The sequence below is a fragment of the Colobus angolensis genome, unplaced genomic scaffold, assembly GCF_000951035.1.
Source record: "Colobus angolensis palliatus isolate OR3802 unplaced genomic scaffold, Cang.pa_1.0 Scaffold58, whole genome shotgun sequence".
NCBI classification, from domain to species: Eukaryota; Metazoa; Chordata; class Mammalia; order Primates; family Cercopithecidae; genus Colobus; species Colobus angolensis.
The window spans coordinates 7122774-7133395 of record NW_012119376.1 but is presented as its reverse complement, the minus strand read 5'-3'; positions in this window follow the sequence as shown (position 1 = coordinate 7133395).

The following is a 10622-nucleotide window of genomic DNA, read 5'->3' as shown; positions in this document are numbered from 1 at the left end:
AAAAAAAAAAAAATTAGCTGGACTTGGTGGCACACGTCTGTAATCCCCAGCTACTTGGGAGGCTTAGGCAGGAGAATCTCTTGAACCAAGGAGGCGAAGGTTACAGTAAGCTGAGATCGAGCCACTGCACTCCAGCCTGGGCAACAGAGTGAGACCCTGTCTCAAAAAATAAAATAAAAAAAAAAATAAATAATGAGGGGATTTAACATTTCGGTACAGTTGAAACCATAATAAGTGAGTACTTCTGTAGCTACTGCTAAGCCATTCTTTTGAAGTCCTTTAGTATTCTTCTCATTATTTTCCCCTCATTGCCCTCATCTCATGGGTAACTAAGTTTTCTGGATTTGCTCTATTTTGTGTGTGTATGTGCATGTGTGTGTGTGACAAGGTCTATTTCTTGTCACCCAGGCTGGAGTTCAATGGTGTGATCATGGCTCACAGCAGCCTCGACTGCCTCTTGGGTTCAAGTGATCTCCCACCTCAGCCTTCCAAGTAACTGGAACCACAGGTACCTGCTGCCATGTATGGCTAATTTTTTTTCTTTCGGTAGCAATGGGGTCTCCCTATGTTGCCCCAGTTGGCCTTGAATTCCTGGGCTCAAGTGATCCTCCCACCTCAACCTCCCAAAGTGCTGAGATCACGGTCATGAGTCACTGTGGCCAATCCCTGGATTTGCTTTTCTTTATAGTTTTATCATAGATTTGTGTCCCTATACAAGATCTAGCATTGTTACTTTTGCCTGTTTTTGTGCTTTATATAAATAAAATCACACTGTAACATGCTTTCTGCTCACTATATATTTTCAGTGTTGGTGTGAAATACCTATCGTTTGTTCACATCCACTGCTTTATGGTATTAATATACCAGAACTACTTTATCCTGTCTACTGTTAAAGAAGTAAGGATTTTTTTCCCCCAGTCAACAATGCTGCTAATTATATACACACACCTCCTGGTGTACATATTAAATAATTCATTAAGGTCTATAGTGAAAGAAGAATTTCTTTCTTTCTTTCTTTTTTGAGGTGGAGTCTCGCTCTGTTGCCAGGCTGGAGGGCAATGGTGCGATGTCAGCTCAGTGCAACCTCCACCTCCTGGGTTCAAGTGATTCTCCTGCCTCAGCCTCCCAAGTAGCTGGGACTACAGGTGTGCACCACCATGCTCAGCTAATTTGTATTTTTAGTAGAGATGGGGTTTTACCATGTTGGCCAGGCTGGTCTCAAACTCCTGACCTTGTGATCCACCCGCCTTGGCCTCCCAAAGTGCTGGCATTACAGGCGTGAGCCACTGCACCCAGCTGAAAGTAGAATTTCTAAGTAATAAGGAATGTGAATATTTAACTTTACTAGGTGACAGCAAATTATTTTCCAAAATAACTGTAATAATTATATACCCACCAGCAGTGATGACTTTTTTTCACTTTCCCACATCTCCGTCCACATCAGGTAGAACCCAACTTTATTATTTTTGTCAAGCTAGTGGGTGCAACAGAGTAGCTCAGTACAGTCTTAAGTTAGGTTTCCGTGATTACTACCAAGTTTGGGTATTTTCCTATGTTTATAAGCCATACACATTTGCTCTTCTATGAGATAACTGTTCATGTCTTTTACCTGTTTCTTTATTGAGCTGTATGTGTCTCTCCATATACTTGGGCCTCCTTAAAGTTCTTTAATAAAAACTTTTGTAATTCTGTACCAAGGACCTACACATTTTTCTTACATTTATTCCTGGGTGGTTTATATTATTTTATACTATTAAAACACGTTCTACTGTTGAATAGAAATGCACTTTTCTTTTTATATTGATATTACGTCTAGAAATCTTGAACTCATGGAATCTGATAATTTACCTGTAGATTCCATTTATCTGTAGATTATTTTGATTTTTCCATGTTGAAATTATATCATTTGTAAATGACTGATTCATTTATTCCTTTCCTAATTCTTGTACCTTTTTCTTGTTTCATTGTGCTGTCTAAGAATTTTAGCCAATACACTGTCGAATAGAAGTGGTGATTCTTCTATTCTGGGAGCATTCTTATCTGGGACTTATGTCTCTGTCTCCTTTTTTTTTTTCTTTTGGCATTTGGTACAGAATCAGAGTCCCAAATGGGCACATTTGCTTAGCCAAGTTTGAGTCACAGGACTTTCTAACTGCCAAAAGAAGAAGAAGAAGGAGGAGAAGGAGAAGAAGAAGAAAAAGAAAAACAAAACATATGCCATAGTATGATATAGGGCTCTTTCTTGAACTTTTCTAGGAATTTCTCCAAAATTAGAAGGACATTCAAACACCGGAGAATGGAAAGCAACTTGTAATTGCTGGTATACTTGTCTTTATGCACAGTAAGAGTCTATGTAAGCAACCTAATCTCCGTGAATAATGTTCCTATAGGAGAATTTATTCTTCATTTCAAATTGGAACTCTAAGAATACATCTCCCTTTACTGTGTACATAATATCAGAACTGGAGATTCTCCCTGTTCCAAATTATTTATGGAAGTTCCTATGGCCTATTGTGGAGCCTTCAAGAAGGGAAGACCTGGGGAATGAATGGGGATGAAGTATGGAGCATTCTAAAGAATGAGAATTTCTTGCCAGTATAAAACCTCAGAGGTGACTTTTCCAAGTCATATTCTCAGTTATTCCCTCCCTCTTCTTTCACAGGTTTATATACTTCTGTTTCCAATGTTATCATCTATAGCTGTATCCATGTTTTCTTCTGCCGAAGTTACTGCTAAGTAGATCACAGTCTTCCAGCTCTTCCTTTATTTTCACGTCTGTGAAGAAGTTAATGTTCTTTTATGGTTTTCTAGAAGATTACTGCTAGTAATAATAAAAAGCAATTTAATAAAGAGCATTCTGCCACAAAATTGAGATACACACACACACACACAGAATTGAACATTTCTATGTAGACAGTCATAACAAAGTTTTTTAAAAATGACAAAAAATTGCAACATTTATATGACAAAAGTTACTATCCATAATATACATATAGTTCTTATAAACTGATAAAAGAGTTACCTGATTTTTTAATGGGCCAAGGACATAAACAAAAGTCAGAGAATAAACAATAAAAATAAGATGTTCAACTTCAACTTTTAGGTTTAGTTATGAACTAAAACAAAAATTAAATATATATTTTTCAACAAATAAACTGGCCAAGGGGAAAAGGATCTTCAGTACATGGTGATGCTGAAGACAGAATACAGGCTCTCTGCGCTCTGTTGGTAGACGCAAACATTGATGTTCCTTGAGTAGAGTCTGACAATATGTTGCCAAACCCTTTAACCATGTAAACTTTTTTTCTTATTTCGTGAGAGTTTATTCTATCAAAAACAAAACAAAACAAAATAAGCTTTAAGAACGTAAGCAGTCTTTCTATATTCAATTTTTAATAATTGATACTTCAACAAACCCAACATAGCATTGATCATAAGATGTATCATTATTCTGTGTACTACTATGGAAGAAAAAAAATGTCAAACTATAGCACAATCCTTTTTATCACTTAGAATTCTCTTAAAATTTTCTAACTGACATGTAATAATTATACATATTTATGGGGTACAGAGTGATATTTTGATACACATATGCAATGCGTAATGACCAAAATCATGGTAACTTGCATATTCATTACCTCAAACATTTATCATTTCTTTATGTTGGGAACATTTAAAATCCTCTCTTCTAGCTATGTGAAAATATAAAATAAATTACTGCTAACTATAGTCAGTCACCCCACAGTGCTATAGAACGCTGGAACTTATTCCTTCTATCTAGCTGTAATTTTGTAACCCTTAACCACACATTCCCTAGCCCCCTGCCCCCCACTCTAGTATCACAAATCTACTCTATACTCCTATGAGCTCAACTTTTTTAGCTCCCACATATGTGTGGGAACATGCCGTGTTTATCTTTCTGTGCCTAACTTATTTCACTTAACATAATGTCCTCTAGTCTCATTTGTGCTGCCAAGAATGATAGGATTTCATTCTTGTTTATGGGTGAATCATATTTTGTTTTGTACATATATCACATTTTCTTTATTCATTCATCCATTGATGAACACTTACATTGATTCCATATCTTAGCTACAATAGTGCTGCGATAATCCTTTCCTTTCGATAAATATCCAGTATTGGGAATGCTGGACCATATGGTAGTTCTAATTTTAGTTTTCTGAGGAACCTCTATGCTGTTTTCCATAATGGCTGTACTAATTTACAATACCACCAACAGTAGATGAGTTTCCATTTCTCTGTGTCCTCACAAGCATCTTTTGTCTTTTTGATAATAGCTATTCTAACTAGGGCAATATGATATCATATTTCTCTAATGATTACTAATATTGGGATTTTTTCTTTTTACGGACTTGGTAGCCATTGTGTGTCTTCTTTTGAAAAATATCTATTCAGTTTGTTTGCCCATTTTTTAAATCAGATCTTTTTCTCCTGTTGAGTTTCTCATATATTCTGAATATCTCTTGTCAGATGAATAGTTTGCAAATATCTTCTCCCATTCTGCAGGCTGTCTCTTCACTCTGTTAGTTGTTTCCTTTGCCATGCAGAAGGTTTTCAGTTTGATATAATCCCATTTGTATATTTTTGCATTTCTTGACTATGCTTTTGAAGTCTTATCCATAAAATCTGCCCAAATCAAGTGTTTTCTCTATGTTATCTTCTAATAGTTTTACAGTTTTGAGTTTTACATTTAAGTCTTTAATCCATTTTGAGTTGATTTATGTATGTGGTGAGAAATAGGGATCTAATTGCTTCTCAGCCTTTTGGCTAAGATCAAGTGGAGAAGCAGGGATCTAGTTTCATTCTTCTTCATATGGATATTCTGTTTTCCCAGCACCATTCATTAAAGAGGATGTGCTTTCCTGGTGTGTGTTCTTGGCACCTTTGTCAAAAATCCGTTGGCTATAAATATCTGGATTTATTTCTGGGTTCTCTATTTTGTTCCATTGGTCTATGTGTGTGTTTTTATACCAGTGACATGCTGTTTTGGTTACTACAGCTTTGTAATACGTTTTGAATCAGGTAGCATGATGCCTCCAGCTTTGTTCTTTTTGGTCAGCATTGTTTTGGCTATTGTGAGTCTTTTGTGGTTCTGTACAAATTTCAGAATTTTCTTCTATTTCTTCAAAGAATATCATTTGTATTTTGATAGAGATTGCTTTAAATCTGTAGCTTGTTCTGGGTGGGTAATATGGTCACTTTGACAATATTCATTCTTCCAATCTATGAACATTTGTTTGTGTCTTTCCATTTGTTTGTGTCTTCATCAGTTTCTTTAATCAGTGTTTTATAGATTTTATTGTAAAGATCTTATGCCTCCTTGGTTAAATTTATTCCTAGGTATTTTAATATTTTTGGCAGCTATTGTAAAGGGAGTTGCTTTCTTGATTTCTTTTTTGGCTAGTTTATTATTAGTGTACAGAAGTGCTATTGATTATTGTATGTTTGTTTTGTATTCTGCAAATTTGTTGAATTCATTTATCAGTTCTGAAAGTTTTTTTGTGAAGTCTTTAGGTATTTTTATATATAAAATCATGTTATCTGCAAATAGGGATAATCTGACATCTTTATCAATGGATGCCATTTCTTTCTTTTTCTGGCCTACTTGCTCTACCTAGGATTTCTAGTACTGTGTTGAATAAAAGTGGTGAAAATGGGCATCCTTGTCTTGTTCCAGTTCTTAAAGGAAAAGCTTTCAAGTTTTCTCCCATTAAATGTGATGTTAGCTGTGGGTTTGTAATTTATGGCCCTTATTGTATTGAGGTGTGTTTTTTCTATACCTAATTTGTTGAGAGTTTTTATCATGAAGGAATGTTGAATTTTATCAAATGTTTTTTCTGTATCTATTGAAATGATCATATGGATTTTGTTCTTCATTCTGTTAATGTGATGTATCACACAATGATTTGCATATGTTGAACCATCCTTGCATCACTGGGATAAATCCCACTTGATCATGATGTATAATCTTTTTGATGTGCTGTTGGATTTGGTTTGCTAGTATTACATGGAGGGTTTTTGCACCTGTGTTCATCAAGGATATTGGCCTGTAGTTTTCTTTTTTTGTTTTGTCCTTGTCTGGTTTTGGTAATGCTGGCCTCATACTGTATATCTTTTTTGACTCAGCACTTCCCACTTCTAGGAGTTTACTCTAGGAATATATTCTAATAGGTAGGTAATACAATAACCACAGCAATGTTCGCTGAAGTCTTGTTTATAATACTAAAAGCTGGAATCCAACAATATAGATGGATTAAATGGTTTGCTAGAGTCATACAATGGAATAATAAGCAGCCATTAAAAAGGAAAAATTGCTGGTGACAAACCATACAGTGAAAGGAAGCAGAATGTATAAGAGCATTTACATCATTTATATAAAAGTTACTATAAGTACAAATACATATACGTCTACATATACAGATATGCTATCAAAACATTTAAATTTTATTAACAAGCAGGTGGCAGGCATTGTGAGGTTGTTGTTTATAATGTTATGTATAATTTTATATAGCCTTACTACTGTTGTGATTTCCTTTTCCCCATCACCTTGGTTCCTCAATTCAAATTCTCTTGCTCCAATTTTTGTATTCCCAGATATCTCTAGAACACCATATTTAGCCTGACTTCTGTGCACTATGAGGCGAGCTAGCAAATGCTTCAAGGAAAGAAGCAAATAACATCAGGCTCACTTCTGTACATTCTCCTTCTCTCTAAGATCTTGTTCCTTCAAGTCCTGGCTGTCCTGGTTGTTTAGATGCCTTCAAACAGCTCCTCTTAATTTTTTAATCCAGATTTATAACTGCTTTCAACAGTAAGTGGTTCTGATACAAGCTGTATCACAGCCAGAAGCAAAAGTTCAATTGTCTCATATTTAAGGGCATATTAATTATTGCTAAAATAGGAAATTATTTTGTAAGTAAGGAGATCATTTTTAGTCATTTGATTTTGTAAGTAAAGAGATCATTTTAATTGTAAGTAAAGTGAATAATTTTTAATGTTACCCGTTTTGTGGGTATTTAAATTTTTTCCTTGAAGAAAGGTATACAATATTTTATAGAAGTTACTTAAAAGTATTAAATACCTTTTTTAAATGCTGAAGATCATAAATAATTTTATAAACCGTACTCAAATTGAATACTTTTCACTCATCTAAATTTAATTCAAAATGGAATGTAATCCAAAAATATGCTTATTTTACTTTCTGATTATACTGCTGCATATTTGGGTATAATTCTATATTGTAAACAAGTTTCTTTACTACTGTATTCTGTGAATCAAGCCTTAGAGTAAGTGAAAAAATCGATGATTTAAATATCAGGTAAAACAAGCATAACAGCGATTTGAGCTGGAAGTATAGATTTGGCATCATGAACCTAGGTGGTCAAGATCTGAAGCAATGGCAAATTCAGTAGATATTGTCAGATATGAAAATTCTGTGGGATTGGGACTGCTTCCCAAGCATTCACAAAGAGGGAACTACTTGGGTCCTCCACACTTCATGAAGCCTTCTACACATCCTTAGTCAGCTCTCTTTCTTATTGTCGAATTTTGGGTCCTCCATCTATTCATTTCTCCTCTTACATTCAGCATATGTCTTCTTGTTTCATGAGAAAAACAGAAGTCACCAGGTGTAGCTCCCACAAATTCCTGTCTCTACATCAACAACTAAACAATATTAAAAAATCAGCTTTCTATCTTCACCCCCCACTCGTATCTGTAAATTGGCCTTCATCCCCTAACTGGGCAATGACTCTATCTATACTCTAGGTACCATCTTTCCCATCTTCTTAGCATACTTGTTTCCCCCATTAGGCTGGCATCCTTCTGCCTTTTTTCAACCCTGTTTTTATGTCTTTTTTTCTTTCATTGTATAAATATACTCCCTACCACTAGGCTGTTTAATCACAAATTTTCCTCTGGTCTGGTGTTTTTCAAATTTCATGCTTCTGCCCATGTGTGGGTTGCGAAATTAATGAATCTGTTTCATAAAAATATATTAAGAAATGAATTAGTATGGAGCCTACGATATCAGAATGCAACACGTATATTCCTAGCAGGAGCTGTCCACATTGCCACAAATCCTGCAAACAACTGAGTTGAGTGACAGCTGGAGAATGGGAGGTAATGAATATGCATTGGCTGGGAACTGCCAGCCAGTCACTCTTCTGCTCATTGGTGTCTCAGCTGATTTTCTGGAATTGATCATAATTGTATCAGGAGAGTTCATGTTTTATAGTTTCATTTTCTGTCAATGTAATTTATAGCTAATTATAAAGTGAGGTTTAGAAGAACTTCATCTAGTCTTGGCAAAGGCAGCAAGACTTTCCACCAAGGTTTGGCTGAGTTAGAAGCTTTCAATGTGCTTTTTGAATTAGGCATAATTGTTAGGCATTTTTCAACTTTGTGATAATTGTACATTTTAATCAAAGTTATACCAACTATCCTTAACACAGTTTATTTTATTATTAGAAGAAATAAAAACAATTTTGTGAAAAACGCAGAGGCATGTTCTGGCAGAACTGCCAGATTTGGACATGTATATAGTGACAACATTAAGAAAAATGTCTTTTTAAATTAATAAATTCTATTATTTGAACTATAAGCCAAAGAAGTGCAAATCATTTTAATAATGATAAAGTGTAGCTTGTCAATTACTCAAAACTCACTGAAAATGTATTATTTGTAATGACTTTCTTGTAAATAAAAGCTTGAGATCTTCCAAAAAAAATCATTTGAAATATAGCAAGCCAAATTTGTTGATAAGGCCTTCAAATATTTTCAAAGAAAGAAAAAAACATGTAAATTTGTCAACATTATTTCACATTGGTTTTCATGAAAAAGCATTACTATCATAATTAGTTACATATATGCAGCAAAAGGAAAAAACTTAAACAGCTTCTAAAAAAGTTATTCTCAGCATACATGGTTATAGTGAATATGATTCTTGATAAATCAGCAGATAAATTTAAAATTATACTTCTAAGTCATAACATATTATAGTTCTAAAGAATATACAGAATAGAATTTATACTTATTAGGCACATACAGGCAGACACAGGTTGTTTAATTCCACTTAATGAGAAAACTAATATTTCACATTACTTAGACTTTCAGTTTATGCCAAATATGTATGAAAATAGGAGTTTTATAAAGGATTTACTGTGTTGTTTCCATTTAACCTAACACAAGACTACTGAGAAACATAAATTCAACTGGAAAATTGTAATGGAATTGTGAGTGATTCAGAAGTAAATATGACCAGGAAACATAGAAAGATAATTTAAAATATTGTTAGAAGCTACTCTGTACATTATTTAAAATCTATGTTCTATACATTACAAAGATTTTGCATCCTAACAATTGTACTGAATCTCTTGGACTTGAAAACAAAAATAGTGATAGTTATTTAATTTTATTAAGGGAACCTTCACTTTTTCATATGTTTTGTTCAGAAATTGGATCTGTGGCTGAGACTAATGATTCCCCTCCCTATGCCATAGGAACAGAGCTGTGATTACTCAGGTATATCTCGGCAACTCTGTCTTCACCAATGCAATATATGAGATTTGTGTAACTTCTGCCTCTGAGGCATGGACTCCTCTGCTCTCTTTTCCTCTTCCTATGGGCTAGAACACAATGTGCCTGGGACATATCTCTGAGACACACAAATGAGAACAACCCCCTGTGGGATGAGGAAACAGTAACATTTAAGGTACATAGTCACTTAATGATCTCCTGGGACCTGCTGCACCAACCTAGACTACTGACTCAGGGTTTAATTTAAGAGAGAAGTAAATGTCTATGCTTTGTAAACCACTGCATTGTTGGGTCTTTGTTAAAACAACTTAGCCTTTCCATCAAGTAACATGTATATGTTGCATCGTACTGAAGTTACTGATCGTTACAAGGAAAGTACTAATTAAATTATATGAACTCAGGAATGGGATTCGTATTTTTCTATTTGAAAAGCAATCTCATTTGGCATTTTGAAAATGATATTTCACCAAAAGAATTTACATATAGAACCTAACTGAATTTGGATCAACAGGGAAAAAGTAACAATATATTTCAAGATGTTTAATATATCCAACACTAACAAATAAATTTTAAGTAATCACTGTGGTTACTATGGGTCCACAATTTTGTAACACATAAAGAGAAAATTAATGAAGACATTTTGAATAGAAAAATCATATTAATTATATTACAAGTCTCTATTATAAACTTTAATAATTTCAAAAAGAGAAATTTGAAATATTGAGGAAAAAATTGATAAAAGATCTGCTTTCCAAAATCCTGAATCCATATTAAAGCTGATACTCAAAGAAGAAAGTTAATCACTAATACTTTATTTTAATACATTGAAGAATGATTATAAGTTTATAACCATGTTAGATTAAGATTAAAGAAGATTTTCCATTGCTAAACAGAGTTCACTGTTGTTATTAAGAGCATTCACAGCAACTTATTTGTGTAAGCCAGAATTTTTAATCAACAAAATTAAAAACACTGGGAAGAAATAGGCCTCACAGTGCAAACCACGGTGGTTGTACAGGTAGCATTGTCCTCATGCCCACAACCTAGAATGAATTTAGGAACAG